General features: G+C 44.7%; 1 non-coding gene and 1 pseudogene across 1 annotated transcript; both read right to left on the bottom strand.

The window, feature by feature from the left end:
• Nucleotides 1-8,050: 8,050 nt before the first annotated feature.
• On the bottom strand, nucleotides 8,051-8,383 carry LOC144482237 (ubiquitin-ribosomal protein eS31 fusion protein pseudogene; annotated as a pseudogene).
• A 9,324-nt stretch (nucleotides 8,384-17,707) lies between these two features.
• Nucleotides 17,708-17,789, bottom strand: trnas-uga (transfer RNA serine (anticodon UGA)). The gene has a single exon. It is a non-coding gene; the product is annotated as a tRNA-Ser (tRNA).
• Nucleotides 17,790-17,902: the final 113 nt, after the last annotated feature.

Here is a 17,902-nt window from a genome sequence, read left to right as displayed (position 1 = left end):
CACATTCACTAACAGAGGGTAAAATGCAGTCGAAATTGGGCGATCGTTATCCAGTTGCAGTTTAACCAGAGTTTTATACAAGAATAGAGAACATCTTAACACAACGTGTAACATTTTAACCCAATATGGAACATTATGAGACCAGTTAATCATCTTTCTGCCGAACAGAAAACTTCTTCACGGAGAATATTTTCACACAACACGGAACACGTTTACAGAGCAGGGCATATATTAACAGAACATTTTTCAAAAGTACACAACATGGATCATATTTATACAACCGGAAAGATATTGACAGCATCAGGGAAACATTTTACACAACAGCAGAAAGCACCTCTCAACAACAGGGAGCAGAGTTACACAGCAGGAAATACATTTACAAATATGTACTTGCAACAGAAAATTCCTTTAAAAATAGAGATCGATTTTCCAATTCCGTGCTTTGCCGGTTTCCCATCACCTTTGCCTGTCGTTACGTGTCCAGACAATCTCTCTTACTGCTATTGTGTGTTTTTCTCTGTTTTATTCTCGGTTTGATGCAGTGGCTGAGCGTCCTGACACTGGAACGTGTATTAAATGATACGGGAGCGAAAATCTGCCTGACTATATTGATAGGCAGCAGAAATGGCCTTTACCGGAGCAGAGTGGCGCAGCGGAAGCGTGCTGGGCCCATAACCCAGAGGTCGATGGATCGAAATCATCCTCTGCTATTCCTATTATCACTGACAATGAAACAACTTGCGGCTTTTACGTGGAGTCTGCAGACAGGTATTTACATCGGCTTCTCTTTTCTCCAAAAAACCTCAATCTGCAGTGAATCAATTTTATATGCAAGAAAGCATACGAACGGGGAACATCTTAACACAACATGCAACAATTTACTGACAGAAACATCTTCACGGAGAATCTTCTCAAACACCATGGAACACATTTTCAGAGCAGGGGCCATATTAACAGAATAGAAAAAAAACATTTACACAGCCGGAAACACAACAGCGGAACATCTTACACAACAGCAGAAATCATCTCTCAACAACAATTGAGACAGTTACATGGGTAAGATGGGTCTGGAGGGTATGGGGCAAACACGGGCGATTGGGAATCGCTCGGTGGTAAAAAAACTGGGCGGCATGGACAGGTTGGGCCGATGGGGCTGTTTCCATGTTGTAAACCTCTATATCATAGAGCACAGCAGGAAAAACAGTGAAACACTTTGCACAACAACAGTGAACATCTTTGAAGAGCAGAGAGCACAGTTACACAGCGGGAAATATATTTATAAACATATTTACAAGAGAAAACTCCTTTCAAACATCAGTGATCAATTCCGTGACTGTCGTTACACGTGAACAAACAACCTCTTTGGCTGCTTTTGTGTGTGTCTTTCTCTGACCCTTTATTCTTGGTGGAATGCAGTGGAATTGTGTAGCCAGACTGAGCCTCCTGACACTGGTGATGGTGTTAAACAAAAGTGTGGAATTGAATATCTAACGGATTGCATTGATAGGCAGCGGGGGTGGGGGTAGGGTGAGGGGGAGGAGGAGAGGGGAGAGGGAGGAGTGGGAAGGAGGGAGGGGGGACGGGGAGAAAGAGAGGGGAGAGGAGAATGGAAGGGGGAGGGGGGAGAGGAAGGGGGAGGGGGAGATGGGAGGGGGAGCGGGAGGGGAAAGGGGGGAGGGAGCAGGGGAGAGGAGGGGGCGGGGGAGGGGGGAGGGCGAGGGGGGAGGAGGGGAAGGCATGTGGAGGGGAAGGGGAAGGAGGGGGAACGGGGGAGGAAGGGGAGGGGGAGGGGAGGAGGGAGAAGGGGACAGGGGTCGTGGGGGAGGAGTGAGGGGGCTGAGACTGGGGAGCGGAGGCGGGGGGGCGGGGGGCGGGGCGGGTGGAAGCGAAGATGGACTTTCTGTAGCAGAGTGGCGCAGCTGAAGAGTGCTTAGCCCATAGCTCAGAGGCCGATGGATCGAAACCATCCTCTGTTACTTCCTCTTAACAATAATAACAAAACCACTTGACTACAATTCTGCAGCATTTACGTGGAATATGCAGGCAGGTATCTGCATTGGCCCCTCTTTTCTGTTATAAGCCTCAACCCAGTTTGATATGCACACAAGGTGTAGATACTGTGAACATGCACCAGGATATATTAGACAGAGGTAATGGTGCACAGGGCACAATTTCAGAATTTGTGGACAATGTGAAACTTGGAAGCATCGTGACCTGTGAGGAGCCTGGTGTAAAACTTCAAAAAGGACATCGGCAAGTTGACGGAATGCGTGGACAAGTTACAGATGAAATTCAAAGCTGAGAATTGTGAAGTGATTCATTCTGGTAGGAAGATTATAGAGAGACAATGAAAAGTAAAAGGGAAACAGTTCCAAAGTATCTAATCCATTTCATTAGTAACGTTTCTCAGTCCTACAACTCTAAATGAGGTGCAATAGTACAACTCTAAAATAACACCAAATTACTGCGGATGCTGTCATCTGAAACCAAAAGAGAAAATGTTGGAAAATCTCTGCCGGTCTGGCAGCATCTGTAAGGAGTGAAATGAGCTCGTGTTTCGAGTCCAGATGACCCTTTGACAAAGGGTTATCTGGATTGGTTTACTGCCAATTGGTAACTTCCTTAAAGTCAATAATAATCCATTCAAAATATCCGCATATGTATTTTACAATCATAATTACTCATTTGAATGAAATTACTGCATCTCACATTACTTCGTGTTAGCTCATAAACGTATTTAAAAGTCATTTAACTGAATGCTGCGAGTTGTATCCATGCCTTAATGTCTACTGGTTTAAATATCTTACCACTCCATCAGGGGTTCCACTTCCAGCTATTAAATGTCATGAGAAGTCTGGACAGAATGGATAGGGACAAACTGTTCCCACTTGTGGAATGATGAAGAATGAGAGAGAACAGATTGAACATCATGAGCAAAGGAAGGAATAGGAAGACGAGGAAAACATTTTTCACACAGTGAGAGTTTAAAGATTGGAATGCACTGCTGGAAAGTGCGGTGGATACAGATTCAATTGAAACGTTCCAAAGGAATTAGATTGTTATCTGCCGCATTACAGGGAGAAGGCGGAGATGTTCATTTTCTGTCACAACTCCTCACATAATTTCTCATTCATCATTCATCACTGAATCGAGTGTGAACTGTTCTCTTGTCGTTTCTAAACAAGTAGAAGTGCAACACTGATTAAATGACAAGACAGTTGGTGGCCTAAGTCACTGGAGAGTTAAAAAATTACAAATATGTTTCTAAAAGGAGATGAGGAAGGCACAGTGACGGAATTTGAAATAAAAACAGAAAATGCAAGAAACCTCATGCAGGTCTCGCAGCATCTATCGGGGGAGAAACAGAGTTAATGCTTTCGGTGTCCGTGACTCTTCTTCAGAGTTGAGGAGAGTTTGAAATGTGACGGATTTAAAATGTTCTCGAGAATTCGGAGCACAATCTGGATTATTCATTCAAGCAATTACAAAGGCAAATGGCATGTTTGGTTTTATTGCACGTGAATTGGAGGAGATGAAGAAAAGTGTCTTGCTCCAATTGTACAGGAGTTTATGGAGACCACATCTGCAATGCTGTGTGCAGCTGTGGTATCTACATTTGAGAAAAGATAAGCTTGCATTAGAGGCGGTACAGAGAAGGTTCACTAGATTACCCCCCGGAAAGAGGTGGTTGTTCCATGTTGAGAGGCCGAGTGAATTATTCTGAGAGACCCTAGAGCTCAGAACAATGTGTAGATTCTGAGTGAATGATTCCATTGCTGTCCTCTGGGCAGACGAGTGGCAGATGAAGTAAAAGTAAAGAAAAGTAAAGTTAAAGTAAAGTTTATTCGTCACATGTAAGGCTCACATTAACACTGCAATGAAGTTATTGTGAAATTCCCCAATTTGCCACAGTCGGGCACCTGGGTGAGTCAATCACCTAACTAGATGATGTTCAATGCACAGAGGTGTGAGTTGATTCATTTTGAGAGTGTGGAGAAATAAATGGAGAAACACTTAAGGAAATGCAGGAAAAAAGGGATCTCAGTTTCTCAGTAGAAAAGTCATTAAAGGTGGTTGGGCATGTTGAGAGAGCAGGTAATAAAGCAAATGACACCCTATGTTTTATTGGAAGGTTGAATAGATGAATAAGAAGATCATGTTGAGATTTTAAATACACTAGATAGGCCTCACCTGGAGCATTGAGTCCAGTGCTGGGCACCACACTTGAAGAAGTTTAGAGGGAGTGCAAGGGATATTCACATGAATGATTCTGTTGACAAAGATTTGTAGCAATGAAGATCGATTGAGAAGTTGGGTATTTTTCCTCACGGAAAGAAGTCTGTGAGGACCTGTGGAGGGAAACGTAACATTGAGGAAGCAGGTGTGCTGCAGAAGGATTTGGAAAGGCTGGGAGAGTGGGCAGAGAAATGGCAGAAGGAAAACAATGTGGGAAAGTGTGAGGTTACGCACTTTGGAAGGAGGAATGAAGGCACAGATTACTTTTTAAATTGGAAATGCTTAGGAACTCAGAAGCACAAAGGGACTTGGGAGTCCTTGTTCAGGATTCTCTTAAGGTAAACGTGCAGGTTCAGTCGGCAGTTAGGAAGGGAAATGCAATGTCGAAAGGGGTGGAATACAAGAGCACGGATGTACTTCTGAGGCTGGCAAAGGCTCTGGTCAGACACCGTGTGGAGTATTGTGAGCAGTTTGGGCACCATATCTAAGGAAGGATGTGCTGGCCTTGGAAAAGGTCCAGAGGAGGTTCACAAGAATGATCCATGGAACGAAGAGCTTGTTGTATGAAGAATGGTTGAGGACTCTGGGTCTGTACTCGTTGGAGTTTACAAGGATGAGGGGGGTTCTTTTGAAACTTAAAGGATACTGGGGGGCCTGGAGAGAGTGGACACAGAGAGGATGTTTCCACTTGTAGGAAAAACTAGAACCAGAGCACAACCTCAGACGAAAGGAACGTTCCTTTAAAACAGAGATGAGGAGGAATTTCTTCAGCCAGAGAGTGGCGAATCTATGGAAATCTTTGCTGCAAAAGGCTGTGGAGGTCAGGTCGTTGAGTGTATCTAAGAAAGAGATAGATAGATTCTTGAGTAATAAGGGGATCAGGGGTTATGGGGAAAAGACAGGAGAATGGGAATGAGAAAAATGGCGGAGCAGATTCGATGGGCTGAGTGGCCTAATTCTGCTCCTATGTCTTATGGTCTTATGGAAGAGAAATAAGGGTGGCTTTCGCACTGCTGCTGCAGAATGACAGGGACCTGGACTCAATTCAGGCCTTGGGTGACTGTACGTATTTTTCACATTTTCTCTATGTCCACGTAGCTTTCCTCTGTGTGCTCTGGTTTCCCCCCACACTCCATTGATAGGGTAAGTGGATTTACCATGCTAAATTTCCCCTTATGTCTCCCAGTATGTTTAGATTAGGAGGATTATCAGGATAAATATGTGAGGTTGCGTGGATAGATCAGAGAATCAGTGCAGACTCAATAGGCCGAATGGCCACCTTTTGCAATGTAGGGATTCAATGATAGAGTTTTTTATGTTCCAGTCAAGCGTTCATCAAGAACCAGGGGGAAAATTTCAAAATAAGTGTCAAAATTGCACAGATTCAGTTCCAAATGTATACATCTTTGGAAACTCAAAGGAACATTTAACATGGCCAATCCACCTAAGCTGCACATCTTTGAATCGTGGGAGTCAACCAGAGCACCCAGAGGAAACCCACGGGGGAGAATGTGCAAAATTTGCACAGTCAGCAAAGGCCAGGAGCAAACCCGGGTCTCTGGGGCTGTGAGGCGGGAGAGTGGGATTAGGTAGCGTGCAATTTCAATAAGGCAGTGTAGACTTGATGGACCAAATGGGCTGTTACGGCATTGTAAAGATTCTGTGGTTTGGAATCTAAAACATGATCCTATTGAATGGAGCAGCAGGCTTGAGGGGCCAAGTGGTCCACTTCTGATCCGATTTATTGTGCTGCAGTGTCCAGAAAGCTGCTAATTGATTTCTCATCATTAAATCAGAATTTACTCCAGATACCGTTCATGCATCAACCCTGTGCTCAGTGACAAACACTGACTCGTGGTTAAGCAATGTCTCAATTTTAATATTCTTATCCGTGTTTCCAAAACCCTCCATGTCCTCAGCTCTTCCTCCCTTTCATCACCTCCAGCGTAACAATCCTCTGAGATATCTGAGCTCCACTGATTCTGCCCTCATGGTAAGAAGTCTCACAACATCAGGTTAAAGTCCAACATGTTTATTTGGTCGCAAAAGCCACGAGCTTTCGGAGCGCTGCTCCTTCATCACGTTACCTGACTTACCTGATGAGGGAACAGCGCTCTGAAAGCTAGTGGCTTTTGCGACCAAATAAAACTGTTGGACTTTAACCTGGTGTTGTTAGACTTCTTACTTGGTTCACTCCACCAGTGATATTCGTACTTTCAGCTCTCTGGGTTTCAGCTCTGGAATACGGTCTCTAAAAGCCCCTGGCTTCCAGCTTGCTTTCCTCTCGTTCATTTCTGTCGCCTGTTCCCTTCATTTCTTTCCTCCTTCCTTTCCCGCGGGTTTCAGCTTTTGCATCCTCTGACTTTCCGCAATCCTTTTGCCGCTTTAACTGCCATCAACGAATTATAATTGTACAACTATAATTGTGTGAGCAGTTCCACTTTAAGGATTCTTTCCGCCTCCAGCTCTTTGATTTCTCATTGGTTTCAGCTCCGGATCGAATTGAATGACGCAATGACGCTGGGCTGGGAGTGAAGCTCACGAGTTTGTTTATTTGGTTTGACCTAAAAAGAGGGCAAATATCAACGATAACCCACTACCATCGGACCGGCAGTCGCGCACGAGCGGCACAGTCCGATTGGACACTGCGTTACGATTGGCTAGACAAGATGTCAATCACATTGTGGGGCTGTTGTTGTTAGCAACGCGGTCTGCGATTGGTTACAATTGGGAGCATCATTTTCAATGGTCTCGAACTTCTGACTATGGAACCCATTGATTGGATAAGACAGCTGTCACTCAGTGGGCGCAGAGCGGCCATTGGATAATCGCGATGCGTCAATTTCCGATTGGTTTTCCCAGCTGTCGGTCACAGGCCGTTGGCGGGGATTTACCCCGGGCCCATCAGACACCGCGCGGAGCGGCAGCAAATGCACCGCAAGTGGCTTCAGTCCCCGGGTCCGGATCCATCCACAGCGGGGCTCCGGATGGGTGAAGGGTTTTGGTAGCGGGAATCTCATCCTGCCCGGCTGTAAATGGGGTGGCACAGTGGTTAGCACTGCTGCCTCACAGCGTGGGGAGCGTGGATTTCCTCCGGGTGCTCCGGTTTCCTCCCACAGTCCAGAGATGTGCGGGTTAGGTGGATTGGCCATGCTAAACTGCTCCTTCGTTTCATGGGGACCAGCTCGGGTCAGTGCTGGGGGTAGAACCTGGGTGGGATTGTAGTTGGTGCAGACTCGATGGGCAGAATGGCCTCCTCCTGCACTGTCGGATTCTATAAATCCGCAGCTTAGTGTTTCCAATGGCAGCTTCCTGTGTAAACATGTCACGCTGCAGTTCCCCCGTCTCAGCAATAGCGGCACTGCCCTAAAAAGAGGGCAATAGCGGCACTGCAAACTCCCTGGAGTCAGACCAATCAGCACAGAAATTGGGATCTTCCCGTGCTTTGTGTGTTGGGCTCAGTGTCACAGCAGGTTAGAGCAGCTCACTTTGCAGAGGCCACGGTTAGATACTGGGATCTTCCTGTGCTCTGTTTTGGGATGGGGCTTGGTTACTTTGAGTGAATCTCCCTTATTGTTTGGTTCTAATTACAGCCTCTCTCTCTCTTACAGTCAGTCTGGGTGTTCCTGACTGAGCAGAATGGCCTGATCTCACCACACATATTGAGAGGGAGGAGCTGCCGCTCGAGATGAAGATGATTGAGAACTCCAGCTTTCTCTCCACTCGTTTACTGAGTGGGCCTTCATCCATCATTAGTTTTCCAGGATGTCAGGTACATGAACATCTTCACCTGCTGTGCACACTGACCTGACAGTTTTGTTTTCCATCATAGTTTATTACAATCCATTTAATTATGCATCTTCAGCCTTGTTGAAGCAATATGTCAGACAACACTTTCCACAGTATTGTCTGTTGAAGTGACTAGCCATGAAACACCAGGACCACACTCCTCAGAAGGACATTCACGCCGCAGGCGATAAATTTTTCCGTATTCATCGACCTTGTAATATTTAAGGACAGCAAGCTTGACCTTCTTCCTCTTGTGCTGATTTTTCTTTGGTGTGGTGTAAGACTTCTTCTTCCTCTTCTTGGCACCACCACTAAGTCTCAATACAAGGTGGGTAAGACTGCACTCGGCCGGTTCCATTCTTATCTTTCTGGTCATATGCAGAGTATCACCTGCAATGGTTTCTCTTCCCATCCTGTTCTGTTACCACCGAAATCACCCAAGGATATATCCTTGGCTCCTTCCTATTTTTCATCTACACCTTACCCCTCAGTGATATTATCTGAAAGCACAGTGTTAGTTTTCACATGTCTGCTGATAATACCCAGCTCCACCTCACCATCACCTCTCACAACCAATCCCCTGTTATTAAGTTATTACACTCCTTCTCCGACCTCGAGTACTGGCTAAGCAGAGAATTCCCCCAATTAAATATTTGGAAGACCAATGTTTCCACTACAAATTCTGTTCTCAGTCACTGAGTCCATCTCCCACTGTCAATGTCCGAGTTTGAAACAAACCCTCATAATCTTGGCACCTCATCAGACTTGGAAATAAGATTCCAACCACATATCTGTTCCTTCACCAAGTTCACCTATTTCTAGCTGTGTAACATCACACAGTGTTTGTAATACCTCAACTCACCCGTCCCTGAAACCCTCATCCATGCTTTTGTTACCTTTAGACGTGACAATTCAAACACACTCTGGCCCAGCAGAATTCCTTGCTGAGAGAACATTAGTAAACCAGATAGGGTTCAATGACAAGCGACAATTAGATTTTTGATTGCAGATTCATAGTGAATTCAAATTTCATCATCTGCCATAATATCCACATAATACTACATCTGCCATGTAGATGCCCACACACTCAGCCTGTCCAAATCACGTTGGAGGATCTCTGCATGCCCCTCAAAGCTCACCCTCCCACACAATTGTATCATCTACATATTTGGAGATAATACATTTAGCTCCCGTGTCCAAATCATTAATATATAATATGAACAGTTGGGGTCCTCGCGCAGATCCCTGCAGTACCCCACCAGTCACTGCCTTCCAATTGGAAAAATACCCATTTAGGCCATCTCTTTGCTTCCTGTCTGTTCACCAGCTTTCTATACATCACAAGGCACTACCTGCAATCCCATGTACTTTAATTTTATATAGTAGAGAGGTGGCACAGTGGTGAGCACTGCTGTCTCACAGCGCCAGGGACGCGGCTTCGACTCCTGGCTTGGGTCACTGTCACTGTGAAGTCTGCACGTACATCTAGGTACGTCTGCATCTATGTGGGTTTCCTCTGGGTGCTCCAGTTTCCTCCCACAATCTGAAAGATGTGCTAGTTAGGTATATTGGTCATGCTAAATTCTCCCTGAACAGGTCGCAGAGTCTGGCGAGTGGGGGATTTTCACAATAACTTCATTGCAGTGTGAATGGAAACCTGCTTCTGACACTAAAAAACAAATTAACCTTTAAAACTTAAAAACGTCATGTGAGACCTTGTCCAAAGCCTTCTGAAAGTCTAAATAAACCGCATCCACAGGTTCTTCCTGGTCAACTCTCCTAGTTACATCCTCAAAGAATTCCAGTAGTATTGTCAAGCGTGATTTCCCTCCCTTAAATCCATGCTGATTATAACCCTGCTTTCCAAATGCTTGATGATGGACTCCAGCAACTGCCCGCTGACCGGCGTTCAGCTCACTGTTCATTGGTTCCCTCTTTCTTTTCTGCCTCTGTTCTTGAAGTCCAACAGGTTTATTTGGTAGCAAATACCATTTGCTTTCGGAGCGCTGCTCCTTCGTCAGATGGAGTGGAAATCTGCTCTCAAACAGGGCAAACTGTGGCCTGTTTGAGAGCAGATTTCCACTCCATCTGACGAAGGAGCAGCGCTCTGAAAGCTAATGGCATTTGCTACCAAATAAACCTGTTGGACTTTAACCTGGTGTTGTTAAAGCTGTTACTGTGTTTACCCCAGTCCAACACCGGCATCTCCACATCATCTGTTCTTGAATACAGGGTTTAGATTAGTTACCTCTCTATCCTCTGAAGGTGCTGACTCTGGCTGGGTTCAGTTCCACACTCACTGGTTCCTCCCTCTCTCCTGAAGGTGCTGACTCTGGCTGGCTTCAGTTCTACACTCACTGGTTTCTCTCTCTCCACAGAAGGCGCTAACTCTGGCTGGATTCAGTTCTACACTCACTGGTTCCTCTCTCTCTACTGAAGGTGCTGACTCTGGCTGTGTTCAGTTCTGCACTCACTGGTTTCTCTCTCTCTCTCTCTCTCTTGAAGGTGCTGACTCTGGCTGGGTTCAGTCCCACACTCACTGGTTTCTCTCTCTCTATTGAAGGTGCTGATTCTGGCTGCGTTCAGTTCGAACTCACTGGTTTCTCTCTCTCTACTGAAGGTGCTGACTCTGGCTGGGTTCAGTTCTACACTCACTGGTTCCTCTCTCTCTCTCCTGAAGGTGCTGACTCTGGCTGGGTTCAGTTCTACACTCACTGGTCCCTCTCTCCCTCTCTACTGAAGGTGCTGACTCTGGCTGGGTTCTGTTCGGAAGCTGGAAATCTGAAATGAAAGCAGAAAAGCAAGCTTAGCAAATTGTGCAGCATCTGTTTAGAGAGAGAAACAGAGTTAGTGTTTCAGGTCTGTGACCTTTCATCAGAACTTGAAAACATAGAAACTGGGAAGTGGAGTCGGCCATTCAGCCCTTCGAGTCTATTCCATCATTCAATGTGATCATGGCTGATCCTCTATCTCAATTCCATGTTCTCATTTTTCCCAATACCCCTTGATGCCAGTAAAATCTAAAAAAAACCTCTCTCTCCTTCTTGAATATATGCAGTGACTTGGTCTCCACAGCTTCTGAGGTAGAGAATTCCACAGGTTCACCACCCTGTGGGTGAAGAAATCTCTCCTCCTCTCCTTCCTAAATGGTGAACCCCGTATCCTAAGACTGTGTCCTCTTGTTCTACATTCCCCAACCAAGGAAAACATCCTTCCTGCAGCTAATCTGTCCAGCCCTGTTAGAATTTTATGTTTTAATCAGATCTCCTCTCATCCTGTCCTTTCTGTTTTTCACACCAAAATGTAGAACTTCACGTTTAGCCGCGTTGTCCTGCATCTGCCATGTGTTTGGTCACTCACTCAAGTTGTCCAAATCACCTTGAAGCCTCCATGCATTCTCCTTCAACTCACAATTCCGCCAGTTTTGTGTTGTCAGCAAATGTGGAAATGTTACGTTTGGTTCCCTCATCAGGTCGTACATGTTTGAATATGCGCTGAAAAATGGGATTAGAATAGATAGATGCTGATGGCCAGTACATACACGAGGGGCTGAATGGCCTCTATCTGCGCTGTAAAATTCTATGACTATGACCTCTTAAAGAAGTCATTCATTGGCTGTCCTTTGGGAACTCCTGACATAATGATTTGTTTGATAGAAATGAAGATCTCTTGTCTTTTCTCTGGTGTCTTACACTTTGCTCCTTGCTTCCTGACTGGAATCTCCAAACTGGGGAAATTGTGGATGTGGTGACATCACCCTGTTGGGGATGAAGCTATTGTCACAGAGTCCTGTGTTGTCAATATACCGACCCGTTAACATAGTTCCCCAGTTTCACTGGATGTTGACAGAATATTTACCATTGATTTGGTGTTCTACCTGCCAGCTGTTCATACGGAATACAGATGTTGTGAATGAGCATTGTCCACCTCCACTTACAGCAATGATAGTGACAACCTGCATCGTTTCCGGATAGGGCTGGAGTCATAGTCATACAGTCACAGAGATTTACAGCTGGAAACAGGCCGTTCAGCCCAACTTATCAATGCCGCCCAGGCAAAATTGTAACCACCTCTGCTGCTATCTCTGACAGCTCGTTCCAGACTCCACCCTCTGTGTTTCTCCCCTCTCACTTTAAACCTATGCTCTCCACTTTTAGACTCTCCTATCTTTGGGAAAAGATATTGACTATCTTGCTGATCTATGGCCCTCATTATTTTATAGATCTCTATAACATCACCCCACGCCTCCTACACTCCAGGGAAAAAGTCCCAGTCTATTCAGCCTCTCCTTATAACTCAAACAATCAAGTCCCGGTAGCATCCTAGTAAATCATTTCTGCACTCTTTCAAATTTAATAATGGTCCTTCTATAATAGGGTGCCCAGAACTGCATACGGTCTTCCTAGTGTGGCCTTCCCAATGTCTTGTGCAACTTCAACATGATGTGCGAAATCCTATGTGAGGATAAATGGGCCAATACATTGCATTGCCATTCCTATAGTTGTTAATGAAGTGAAAAAGCCGGTGTTTAATGAAATGCCCCAGGTGGAAATCTGCTCGAATGTGGCAACACTGCAAAATCCTCAATTATTGTTGTTTCTGCTCAACCAGCCCCAGAAGCTTGGAAGGTGGAAGTCCCCGATTGGTCTGAAGTTGGAGGTGAAGAGGAGCCAAGATTCAACAACTTGCTGACAAACATCAAAAGGCAGCTGCTTTGGAGCAAGGCGATCCTCGAACAGGCCACTCAGAGTAGCCAAGACCCTGGAACATCATCGCTGCTGGAGAACAGAGAAGATGTGAGGCAAGGCAGGATGCTCGAGTGGTCAAAGATGGGACTGAATCATTGGTGGAGACTCCTACTCCAGTTCTGACTCCTTCTGGCATTGATGGACGGTTTGAAGTGGAGGAAATTAGTCAGGATGGAAGTGGTGATGAGATTCACAGTTATTCCCTCAGCTGAGAGACCATTTTTAAGGCAACCTGTGCAGCAACTCCACTCTGGGGTGGGTGTCAGATCAGCTCACCAGATGGAAGGAGGACTGGAGCACAGATGAGGCCATTCAGCCCCAATAATTTCTTAAACGCTCTGCTGTGCAGTTCAAAAACTGAAAGTCCAGGATTCAAGCCATGTTACGCAGGCGACTGGGAAAAGCATCATTGGATGAATCAGATCAGTGGCCCAGACTGGAACGACTCAAAGCCCAGCAGAGAGATGTCAACATGAATTTTCACTTTTAATGTCTCTTCTTTACTCTAAACAATTTGTTGTGTTTGTATAATTATCTTAAATATTACACATTAAAACAAATACTCGGAATATTTAGCATTGCCAGAGAAGTGTAACCAGGAACAGTGCCCTGTTCATTCAGTTTGGGGAACACTTCCTGACAGAGGAAGATTGGGACATGACAGCTTCTCCCTGTCAGCTCTTTCCACTTCCCTCCACAATTCTGAACACCTCTATCAAATCTCCTCTCAACCTTCTCTTCAGCAAAGACCCAAATTCTCCAATCTCCCGATGCAACTGAACTTCTTCATCCCTGGACCCTCGCCCAGTGATTTATTGCAACCTTTTTTATGCCTTCCCCTCTTTTCTAAACAGTGCTGTCCTGCAGATAATGCAATACTCCAACTGAGGCCAAACCAGGGTTTTATACAGCTTTCCCATAACTTGCTTGGTCTTGTAAACTGTGCCCCTATGTATAAAGCTCACAATCCCAAATACATTAGTAGCCACACTCTCAACCTGTCACCCAAACAGCAATTATTAGTGTCACATTTAATCACAAGTCCCTTATTCCTGCATGCCTTTACAATTGTATCATTTTTTTCATATTGTCTCTCCCTTTACTTCCCACTGAAATAAATCATTTCACACTTCTCTGCTTTAAATTGGTCTTGTCTCACTAATCCACAAGCTGTCGAAGTAACTTTGAGCTTCAACACTACCCCCTCACAGTTCACAATGCTGTCACGTATTGTGTAATTCCCACAATTTTGAATGTGTGCTCTGTGCAGCATTGCCGATGTCTCTAATATGTATCAGGAAGAGCAGGATTCCTAACACTAACCCTCCTGGAATCCCACTTTAACCGACCTCCATTCCAAATAAAAACATTTCCCACTGCTGTGTTTCCTGTCACTCTGTCAGATTCCTATCCATGTTGCTGCTGTCCCTTTTATTCTATCAGCTCCAAATGTTACCACAAGTTTGCTGTGTGCCCCTTTATTTATAAAATGCTTTTTGGCAGTCCATGTTCACATTTACCACATTCCCCTCATCAACCTTTTCTGTTACCCTCATTAAAATCTTAAGCAAGTAAAATATGATTCCCCTTTAATCATTATGTATGTGTTTTCCTTAATGTACATCAGCACAAGTCAGTGTTCATTTAATCTCCAGTGTTTGGAGAATATTTCACGTTGCTGAGGTTAAACTGATTGGACTTTAGTTGGCTTATCCTCACAGCCTTTTCTGAAGAAGTGTATTTACCATTTGCAATTCTCCAGTCCTCTGGCACCACTCATATAACTAGCTCGGATAGAAAACTTTTAACCATTGCCTCTGCAATTTCCACCCTTTTTTTTCCCCTCAGTATCCATGCTTGTGGCTTGTCCAGTCACAAGAACACAGGAAATATAGGGCAGACATTTACTATGTGGCTCATCAATAATGTTAAACCATTCAAAACAATTATGGTTTATGTGTCTTTATTGCCATACAGTGCAAAGCACATAGGCACAGTAATAAAACAAGAACAGCAACATCATCAGACAATACATAGATAGAAATGACACTATATTTCTGACAAGTATTCTAAAAAGTCACTACATTTTCTGCATTCCTAACAAAATCATTTGAAATATCAGCAGTTCTATTGGGGAGAAAACAAACTGTGACTATTAAGATGTGAATCAAATTTCTGTAGTTGATACTGACGATCACCAAAAATATGGTAACTCCGAATAAAGAACTTTTCAAGCTTGGGTAATAAGGTCATGTATCAATTTATAAATTTGAACTAAACCATAAATCAACCTCTTGAAAGGTTGCAATCCAATAATTCTTAATCCCTCACTAAGTATTCCCCTCATGCCTTCCATTTTCCTGGTTACACAGCTTTGCACTCTTTCTATCAGCTGTATATCTTTTTGAAAGTGTGGGTTCCAAACTGTGGATGCAGACTCCAGATGTGGGCATACCAGCTGCTTATGGAGTTTCAGATCTTGGGATTGAACTCCACTTTACTGCTCACTCCCTTGATTCCCTGAGAAACCAAAATTTGTCTATCTCAGCCTTAATTGTCATAGACTGTCATAACCTGCAGTGTAGATGGAGGCCATTTGATCCATTGAATCTGCACTGACTCTCTGACAGAGCATCCCACCCAGACCCTATCCCGGTAACCCCACATATTCTGCTAATCCCCCGAACCAATATATTTGGTACACTAACAGGCAGTTTAGCATGGTCAATCCATCTAAACTTTGGAGAATGGGATGAATTGCAAACATGGGGAGGATGTGCAAACATCATACAGGCAATCACCCAAGGTGGAATTGAACCCGGTTCCCTGGTGCTTTGAGGCAGCAATGCTAACCACTGTGACACCACTAGGGTATTCAACAATGGAGCATGTCAAAGGATCACAACCCAATGAGTGCAGAAATTTATTCTCATGTCAGTCCGAAATGATCTGATCCTTACACTGAGCCAGCTTACGCAATCTCCCAATGTCCACAAAATCAAACCCCTTCAGAATCTTGTATGTTTTAATGTTTTGCCTCTCATGCTTGTGAATCACAGAGAATACAGACCCAGTTTACGAAGGGTCACATCATACGAAACCCTTTCACCCCCGTGGACCAATTTACTGACCCTTCATTAGTGATTGAAGCATAATGAGAAAACCCTTTCCCGCAGCGAGTAGTTCAGCTCTGGGATGCATTGTCTGACAATGTGGTGATGCAGCTTCAAGTGAGGCATTCAGAAAGGAATTGGATTGTTAAAGTTACACCAGCAGAGTGGCACTGGTTAGCGCTGCTGCTTCACAGCGCCAGAGACCCATGCTCAATTCCTCCATGGCTGACTGTCTGTGTGGAATTTGCACATTCTCCCTGGATCTGCATGGGTTTCCCCAGGTGCTCCAGTTTCCTCCCATAGACTAAAGATGTGCAGAATAAATGGATTAGACATTGTATATTGCCCCTTAGTGACCCAAGATGTGTCGAGTAAGAGGGTTAGAAAGATGTTCTTCCAGAGAGTCAGTGCAGATGCAATGGGCAAATGGCCTCCTTTTACACTGTGGATTATGCGGGATCCAATGGATACTCAGTGCTTCCATTTGTGAAGCCAAGGATCCCATCCACTTTGCAAGCGACTGTCCTGAACTGTCTCACTTTCAAATATCTTCCTGAACCTACTCCCTCTGAGCCTGCACACAGTTTTGAACTGGACCATTCAGTTTATTTTGCCTCTCCCCATCTCTTCTGTCAAAAGGCAGCACTGTTCCTGAGTGTGGGATTAATAACGTGTCTCTTCCACATACTGCAGCTTCTGTTTCTCCAAGAGAATCTTTCTGGCTAAAGCTGGAATTTACAAGGATTTCTGTCACTGAGACATTGTCTGGCCGTCTGTGTCTCACCACCCTAACTCACTCTGTCTCTGTCTCTCCCTCCACCCACTCTCATCCACTCTATAAGAAGGCGGGATATTGTTGTTTAGTGACTGAGTGCACACAATCTGTATCTTCATCTGATCAAATAGAATTCAGCTTGTGAACAATATCATCATTTCAACCAGTTCTGGGTTAAATCAGGCACAGCTCTGATTGGCTGCAGCCCCCTGAATCTGGGGAGCAGACACTGTGAGCATCGCCGGCCTCAGAGGCTTTTACAGTTACTGAGCTGGGAAACTCCAACTAATCCCTGAGAATCCACAGCACAGAGCGAGAGGAGAGGAAAGCCTGTCCTGGGAGCTGTCAATCTGAGACAGTTTGATCCTGTCAATGTGCAGATGTGAACCTGCTCCTTCCATTCCCAAACTGTCATAACGAGGAATACAGAACGCCCAGTAATGACCAGCTTGTTGCAATGTGTTTGAATGAACATGATGTGATATCATCGAAGCAGCATTTTGAAATATTCATTCAATGTATTGTAATGAAATGTATTTTTATGCTCTGTGTGCATTCTTATGCCATTGCACAAGAATCTTCCTCTGACATGAGACCGTATTTTGCCTTTGTGCCTTGATACTGCTTTTAAAAGAAAATGTTCATGTTATGAATTTTCTCATCGAACCACAGGAAGAATTATAGAAAAATAACAGCACAGAAGGAAGCCATTGAACCTATCCTGCCATGCCAGTCCAAGGACACAGCAAGAAATCTCACAACACCAGGTGAAAGTCCAACAGGTTTATTTGGTAACAAAGCTTGCTGCTCCTTCATCAGGTGAGTGGGAGTTCTATTCACAACAGGGCATATAAAGACACAAATTCAATTTACAAAATAATAAGGACACCCAGGTGTCCTTTCCAAGCCCATCTTCCTGCACCCAGCCCGGAGCCATGCAGCTGAATGCACGATGGAGATCCAAATACGATATGCCAAAACATTGCAAACCTTCTTTGAGCCAGTGGCTGCCCTGAAGCAGTAGAGTTAATATTTCAAATCGCACGCGCTGCGAGCAGGGTTCGAACCTGCGCGGGGAAACCCCATTGGATTTCAAGTCCAACGCCTTAACCACTCGGCCATCGCAGCTGCTTATTTGCTATTGTGATGTAACCGCCTTAGCAACATTCACAGACCTTTATCAGGCACCGGAATGATGCAGAGCACAGCCTGTGAGTTGAAATTTGTTCGTCTCCTTTTAA

Source organism: Mustelus asterias, unplaced genomic scaffold (assembly GCF_964213995.1).
Source record: "Mustelus asterias unplaced genomic scaffold, sMusAst1.hap1.1 HAP1_SCAFFOLD_35, whole genome shotgun sequence".
NCBI lineage: Eukaryota > Metazoa > Chordata > Chondrichthyes > Carcharhiniformes > Triakidae > Mustelus > Mustelus asterias.
Note: the sequence above shows the minus strand (reverse complement) of the source record. Positions and strands in the feature narration are given on the sequence as shown.